The following is an 8,354-nucleotide window of genomic DNA, read 5'->3' on the forward strand; positions in this document are numbered from 1 at the left end:
ACTACTCATGAAACATGGATCAATAAGTTTGACTCAAAAATCATATAGTCAAATCCTGATAACAATATCACAAACTGTCTAGTATTTTCGTAGAGCCCTGAATTTGTGATTGTAACGATTTGAATTGGAACTGGATCGTGCATCTGGTTTCCATTCGCAAACGTGGAAGGAGAAAGCTAATTTAGGAAATTCTCCCCAACGTACTCTCCTCATCCAGACTCCTGGGTAAAATCTCTACTAAGAGGAGGAGTTTCATAAAGAGGGATTGAACAACTGTTACGAGAATAGAGGTATTCATTCAATTTCAAGCATGCAAGCATGGTGCCCAGAATAGGGCGGGGTTGGTTTTGACTATTAAGTGATAAATTCGTTGACGCAGCAGGGAATGAGCATGCGCACATTCTTTTTACGAATTTGAGATAGAAAAATTATTTACGCAGCAGGGGTTTGGAAGAGTGATTTGTCTTTTAAGTGCCCAATCCAGGGTCTTAATGCACAGGTACATAAGTCGACAACTATTTAATTTTATGCCCTGCTTGTCTCTTTATTTCATTTTTGCTGTTTAACATTATTTGATTCGCTCTTTAATCTCAAGGGGAGTACATTTTTTTCCCAATTTGATTTAGGCGTGGTTTGCATTAAACATTTAACCTAAAACCTAAAGTATGAGAGGAGGACGGTCATCTGGAAGAAAATATTCAGAGGGGAAAATGTCGTCAGGAGATGACCGAAAGCAAAAGAATAGTGGGTACGAGAAGCATGTAGCAGACGAGAAGTCTGGGTATTTACATTCCCCCATTTCAGCAAGCCCAAATGATGGATTATGAACAAGATAAGACCAGTGTGGAATATCAGCGCATGACTTGGGATGCCCTTCGAAAGAGTATCAATGGGTTAGTAAACAAGGTGAATGCATCCAACATCAAAAACATCATTCCAGAGCTGTTCGCAGAGAATCTCATCCACGGAAGGGGTCTATTTTGTAGGTCTTGTTTGAAATCCCAAATGGCATCCCCTGGATTTAAGGATGTTTTTGCAGCGTTGGTTGTTGTTTTAAATTCGAAGTTTCCTGAAATTGGGAATTTACTTTTGCGAAGACTTATTTTGCAGCTCAAGAGGGCATACACACGCAATGATAAGCACACGTTGATGGCTGCAGCAAACTTTATAGCTCATTTAGTGAAGCAGCAAGTCGCACATGAGATCATTGCCTTGGAAATTCTCAGCCTTTTGCTAGAGAGTCCTACAGACGACAGTGTAGAGGTTGCCGTTGGGTTTGTGAAAGACTGTGGGTCTTTGTTGCAAGACCTCAATCATCCACAGACTTTTGCTAGAGAGTCCTAAAGATGACAGTGTTTTGTACAACAGTACTCAATCATCCACAGACTGGAAACAAGTAAGTTACGCAATGTTGCAATTTTTTTGGCTCACTTGCTTGTCACGGGTTATCTTCCATGGCCCTGTCTTGGATATATACGTCTGACAGAGGAGGATACTACTTCGTCTTCCCGTATCTTTGTAAAGATTCTCTTCCAGGAGTTGGCAGAGCATCTGGGCATATTGTTACTTAATGAGAGATTGAATGATCCGTCAATGCAAGAGTCGTTTGATTCCATTTTTCCTAGAGGCGATGTAAAAAATTCACGTCTTGCTATCAATTTCTTCACTTCTATTGGTCTTGGTGGTATCACTGAGAGTTTGCGTGAGTAATGCCACGGCTTATAATGCAGCAGCAAAATTCACCAGGCTCGCTGAATTCCGATACACCAGAATCAGATTCAGAGAATGTAACTGATAATGAGAGGAGGAAGGAACAAACAAGATAGAAAAACAATTCAAAGTATAATAATGAACATGAGAAAACAAGAAGATTGAAAAGGGCTAGAACATCTGATTCAGATAATGGAAGTGTTAGTGACAGTAACAAAAACAAAAGGAAAACTAAAAGAAAATAAAAAGTTTCAATCCCTTTGGAGTCTCCTTTTTCAGACCCCCAATAGATATTGGGATCTCCTGTCGCATACAACAGTAGATTAAAATGAGGGGATGATGAAGAAATTGGATTTAACTTCTAAATGTGCTGACTTAGACATTATTGTTGGACAACTTACCAAAATATCTTTAGATGAGGCAACTTCTACATATGAAATCCCTAGTGGAAGTGGCATTGTAACTCATTGTCATCTAATAGAAATTGATTCAAATGTTGACTTGATTTTCTTGATGAAGCGTGATATTAAGATTATTGAATATTCACTGTAATTTGCATTTTGTATTGGCACTTAAGACAAATTACTGATAAATTTATGAGCCTTTTCTTTTCTGCAAATTGTCAAGTTTATAAATATTTGTTTATTGGCAATAGTGAGTATCACTATTTTAATAATTTTAATATAAATAAAAGATCATAAATTATATTTAATATATACACAAACCCATAGGAGAGAGTAAAATAATGTTGTACTGATGTACCTAAACCTTTATCTCATACCAGGACCAACATCTCATCCTAAGGAATGGATGCATGATTAATTATATGTTGATATATAAGTATTGGGGGGTTGTAGGAGGGTGAAGGGAATGGTGAGGGTAAGGTGTCAGGCAGTCGGGATCAAATAATGTAATAGATTGTCAAATGTGTAATGTTGAACTTGATTAGAATTTCAATGACATGCATGTAAGGTGTAGGTTCATACCACTGGCGGACTGCAATAAATACACTGCCCTTTATAATAGAATTGAATGAAATTTGAGTAATATGCATAATTTGGAGACTTATCTCTGCCTCACTGCAATGTGTTTGGCGAGATTATTCCTTTGTCAAGTTACTTATTCCCCTGTTCCACTGTACTTGTGTTTGCCCAAATTTTTACACTTTGCAGTAAGTTCATATGCAAATAGTATTTTTTAAGTTGTATTTTTTAGTTAAGAATTTTGCCAGAAACATTCCAAGAGAAAAATGAAAAAATGGAGTTTGGATTTCAAGGATTTGCCTTGGTAGTATATAGTCTTCTGATTTCAAGTATTCTGGGTTTCAAGAGGATTCTGGCACAGTAAGGAGGATGGCAGAAAAGGATGCCAAAGTCTGGCCTTACAACTGCCAATTGCATTTGCTTGAAATTTTTTAAAGACTTTCAAAACCATTTGCCCATATCCTGCAATCGTTGCAGTCCATCAAACCAACTCTGTTTGTGGCTTTCTGTCAAAAAAATCACATGCCTTGTCTATTCATCCATATTTTTCAATCATGTCTACCAGGGAAGTTGTATTTACAATGTCTGACTAAATTCCTCTATCTGTTATGCTTTGATAATGTTCGTACCCCGTTCCAAAGCTCCTATTTTGGCTCAAGCAACAAGGATGCTAGCAATTGTTATGGAATTTGGCTTTACACCTGCCAATTGCATTTGCTTGACAACTTCTAAATGCTTTTCAAAAATTCCATTTGTGCATATCCTGCAACCATAGCAATATGCGAGTAAACATCTCATTGACATATTCCATTGAACAGGTCACATGGCTTGTCAATGCTTCTGCATTTTGAATGCATGCCTATCAGGGCAGTTGCAGCTACAACATCTGATAGAAATTTCCCTTGCTTTATCCTTTGATGGATGTCTATAGACTCTACACCCTGTCCTAAAGCTCCCATTTTAGCACAGGTAGGTAGGATGCTGGCAAAAGTTGAGCAACTTGGCTTTACAACTGTCAATTGCATTTTCTTCAAAGTTTGTAAAATGTGCGTATTGTAAAATCATGGCATTGTACAAGACTATTGTATGTGTCCTCTTTTAACAGATCGCCTTATACTTTGCCTCAACTTCATAAATCCAAGTGGAGAAAATAGAAAAACATTGATAGAGATATAATCCTTCATTTAAAAAATAAGATGTGATAGACCTGCTCTAGAAACCCGCAACAAGACTAGATAATAGTTTACATACAATTCATGAAATAAACCCAATTCTAGGGCTAGGAAATATACATATGCATCTACACAACAAATCTTTATGATTACTAGGAGTTCAACCATAATGATTACACAACAAATCTTCATGATTACATGCGAGTTCAACCATAATGATGGTTGTATTGCAAAATATGTTGAGGTGTCTTAAGTGTCCTCTACCCTAGGTCCAACAACGGAACCTTATCCTCCATGGCCTCATGTGGTCATTAACCATCATCATGAGGTGGCATCCCTAATGAAGGCTCTCAGCTGTTCTCCACCCTCATGTCAACATATCACCTTTTACAATTGATTCACTTCAACAATTCATCAATTTGGGGCTAGTAGGAGGGCTGCAATAGTGTGTCCTTGACTCTCAACTCTAGGCCCATGACAAGATCTTATCCTCCTTGGCCTCATGTGAGCCTTATATATCATCATGAGGTGTCTTCAGGGTCCTAAACCATCTTTACGAGGTGCCATACCTAGTGAGAATTCTTCACCGTTCTCCTTCCTTGCACTCCCTCCCTTCCCATAACAAGACAAGTTATTGCGAATTTCATATTGATAATATACTATGTTCCCTTGAGTTTTTGGTATGGGGAAGGTGGGATGGGGTTTCTAGGATAGCAATTTCTTTTGGCAATTTTGGGAAATTTTAAAATATACATTGAAATTTGCAAATATACATGTCATTCATATGAAAGTTTGAAACTAAGCACAAAGCATGCCATTTCAACATTATAGAACCATAACATACAACATTTGAATGCCATCTACGAAATAATATATGATTTTAGTACCCAATTGTCAAAATGCATATCAATATCATTATATTAGTGAACATTGAACAATGAACATTAACAATATCATAATGTCATAATGGAAAATCAAAATCAAAATATGCCCAAAGCTATAGGCCCAAAGGGTAGAGGGTTACCATAAAGTAATAAGTATCAATGTATCATAATCATGTTCACGTTCAACATAAAAAACAAAACATAGACAAATGAAGTAGACTATTGCTCATATTCCGCCTCTACCGCTATGGCATCAAAATTAGAGTCCTCCTCACTATCATCCTCCACAGGAAGCATGGTCTCATTTAATGGAACCTCAACCAATCCTTGTGCTATGTCAACCTCACCTATTTGGGCCACATCATTAGGTTCAACATCCCATCACAAAGCTAGCATCTACCTATACTCTAGTGTCTGACAATCTGCAAGCTGAAGAGCATGATGCATTGTCACTAGCTTCTCCACTCTTTTAGAGGTAAGTTTGTTCCTCTTGATAGAGTGGATGTATGAATATGTGGACCAATTCCTCTTTGCAGCTAAGGAACTAGAAACTTGTGCAAGGATGTGATTGGCAAGTATTTTTAACTTAGCTATATCCGACCTTGCTTGTGGCTTATCCAAGATTGGGCCATGAAGGTTGGTGAAGTCAAGGAACTGTGAACAAAGAGTAGATACATCTTGAGCTGAATACATCTTATCAATTGCTCTTGTGAAGCCATCCAATACCTCAAGATCATCACATGGGAGGCCTCTTCCACCCAACTGTGTATACCATTTGAGATTTAGAGCGAAGGGTGCCATATGAAGTGGGGTATTCATCATGTTCCACCTCCACATCAAAATAGGCATAATATGCTCCTTATAAAACCCCAATGCAAGATCCTTTGTTGCAAAAATTCTCTTCATCTTCTCCAATATGTTGTCAATAGTCTCATAGATCTCTCCCAATCTAGGAGCGTCAGTAGTAGCATTTCTAATGACATTTACAATGGGTACTATGATAGAGCAAATATATCTACAAGATGCAAACAAAAATTAAAATTAGAATTAGAAATTTAAGACTATTAATAGGAAAATCAGCAAGAAAAAGACTAATAGTAAGTTTAAAAATCAGCAACTTACTTCATTGTGGACCACCAACTCTTATCAAAGATCCTTCGCCTTACTGCTTTTCCTTTAGAGGACTTAGAATTAGACCATCGTCCTCACTTTGGATTCACCATCATCAATTGAAGGGCCTCATACACCTCAATCATCCTCTCCATCAAGATGAAATATGTGCAATACCTATAGGAACAATTATAAATTAAAATATTAATAAAGTTAAACTTAAACATTAATGATTAAAATTTAAAACTAAAGCATCACATGTAAGTAAACTTATAAATAATTTTTTTCATTAACTTAAAGTTAAAAGAAACTAAAAGTAAACTATAATTAAAATTGACATACCTTGTCTCGGCTGGTGTAGTGCCTGTCCCTAGCTTGCATTTCTATTATCTGTGCCAAACTCTTTTAGGCTAGTTTATGCTTGATGTTTAGTAGCATTACTTTTAGATTTTCAAATAGTGTTTTTAGATTCAATTTATTTTATGATGAGATTACTTGGTACTCTATATTTCATGTATGCATGATGATTATTACAATGCTTTCAGTTATTGATGATGATTAGTTGGATGGTTTATTTATCCTATGTGTTTTCTTACAGATACTTACCCCATACTACATGTGTATGGTGTGCATGTTTGTTTTCTTTATATATGGCATTTCTAATGTGGTTAAGGAAGGGAGTGGTAGTCACCTGCTAGTCAGGACCTACATGATCTACCACTTCTTGCCATTGCCTGTTTAGCTTAAAATGTTGTGTCTGTACATGTGTGGATTTTATGTAGGTTACAGGTACTAGGTATCGACTTTTTTTAATTGCTAGGATGAACATACCTTATCGCATTATCTCAATGGTAAGAGAGGGGAGATAAAATTTTATGTCCAAATCCTAAACCTTTAAGCCAATTGTCCTAATTGAAAATTAGGACAAGTATCTGAGTCGAGTACCCTCCAAATGTGTCGAATGACATTAATTCATGATTATAACCCTTTAGTTTGATTTTGTATGTGTTTTTCTATGATGGGTTATCGTATTTTATTTTATGAGTCTTTGGTGAATTTTCTATTAATTAAGTCTAATTAAAAAATTAAATTAATCATTTAATTTAATGAAAAATTATTATGATATTTTAATATTTAATTTTATTTAATTAATTAAAAAATTAATTAAATAAAAAGAATTAAATTTGGAGAAAAAAGTTTTAAGTTTAAAATTTAGAATGTGATAATATTTATTTAATTTAATAATAATACTTTTAGAATTTATTTTTAAATAAATGTTAAATATTATTGTTATTTAAGTTAATAAATATTTTATCAATTAAATTTCAAAAATAATTTTTTTTTTTAAAAGTGAAAATATATTAATTAAAAGTTTAAAGTTCACATGATGCATGCATGAGACTAAAATATGAGAAATTAATTTAAAAGATAAATCATGTGAATTTAATAGAGATATTTTAATTTGCATTAAGTGTGCACGAGTTTAAAACTTAATTAATTAATTAAAAGTGAAGTCAGGGTATGTGTAGGATCATGGTGTGCCAAAAAGTGGCGATGTGAAAAAAAGAAGTTTGAAGACTTTTAAAAGCACTTCAAAATTCGCTTTGACTTTTTTTCACCTATCCAATACCAAACCTGGAAAGTAAGGCCCAAGCCTTATCAGATATCTGATATAAGATCGGATATATGATTTGATATCAGATATCTGATCTCATATCGGATATCCAATCTAAGATCGGATATTTGATTTCATATCGGATATCCGATATTGGCAGCACAAACACATTGGAGGGAAAAAGAAATTTTGGAGGGAAAAAGGAATTTGTGAGTTATATGACTAATTTAAGTTATGAAATATGTAAAGATATAATATATAATCTATAAATATATAATATGACTAATTAATTAGTTATGACTAATCTATAAATATATAATATTTATTAATATATATATGAAATTAAATTATAATAAATTATTATTATTATTTAATATAATAACGTAACTATTAATATATAATAATATATTATGTTATTATTATTATTATTATCTATAAATATAATATATATATATATATATATATGACTATTATACTATCTTAATATTATTTTTACTATATTATTTCTATTAGAATTGTTTATATGGGTCGAACGGGGTCATAGGTCATTCGACACATTCCATGACGACATATGGGTAAGTACACAAAGTTGTGGTGCCAAAAGGGGGGTATGAGTGGACACCTTTTTCCTGAAATCTAGAAATTTTGAACTTCAACAAGAATTTGAAGATAGTTACGCTCAAAAATTTTAGATATGACAAAAAAAAAAGTCGTAGTCCTTTGAATCTAGTTTCTAAACTACTAATTTTTTTTCAAAATGGTTTAGTTTTAGGTCCTCAAAAAAGGGGGCCACAAAAAGTGGTACTGTTTATTCCAAAAAAAATAGCACAGTACAAAGTGTGGCCCCCCTAAAATTTTAACTTTTTTTTGAAATTTTTTA

The 8,354-nt window shown here is 34.2% G+C and overlaps 1 pseudogene; it reads left to right on the forward strand.

The window, feature by feature from the left end:
* Positions 1-318: 318 nt before the first annotated feature.
* LOC149566705 (uncharacterized) lies at positions 319-1,955 on the forward strand (annotated as a pseudogene).
* The last annotated feature ends 6,399 nt before the right edge of the window (positions 1,956-8,354 follow it).

Source organism: Cupressus sempervirens, chromosome 3 (assembly GCF_028749045.1).
Source record: "Cupressus sempervirens isolate cs-2001-9-10 chromosome 3, ASM2874904v1, whole genome shotgun sequence".
In the NCBI taxonomy this organism is placed as follows: domain Eukaryota; kingdom Viridiplantae; phylum Streptophyta; class Pinopsida; order Cupressales; family Cupressaceae; genus Cupressus; species Cupressus sempervirens.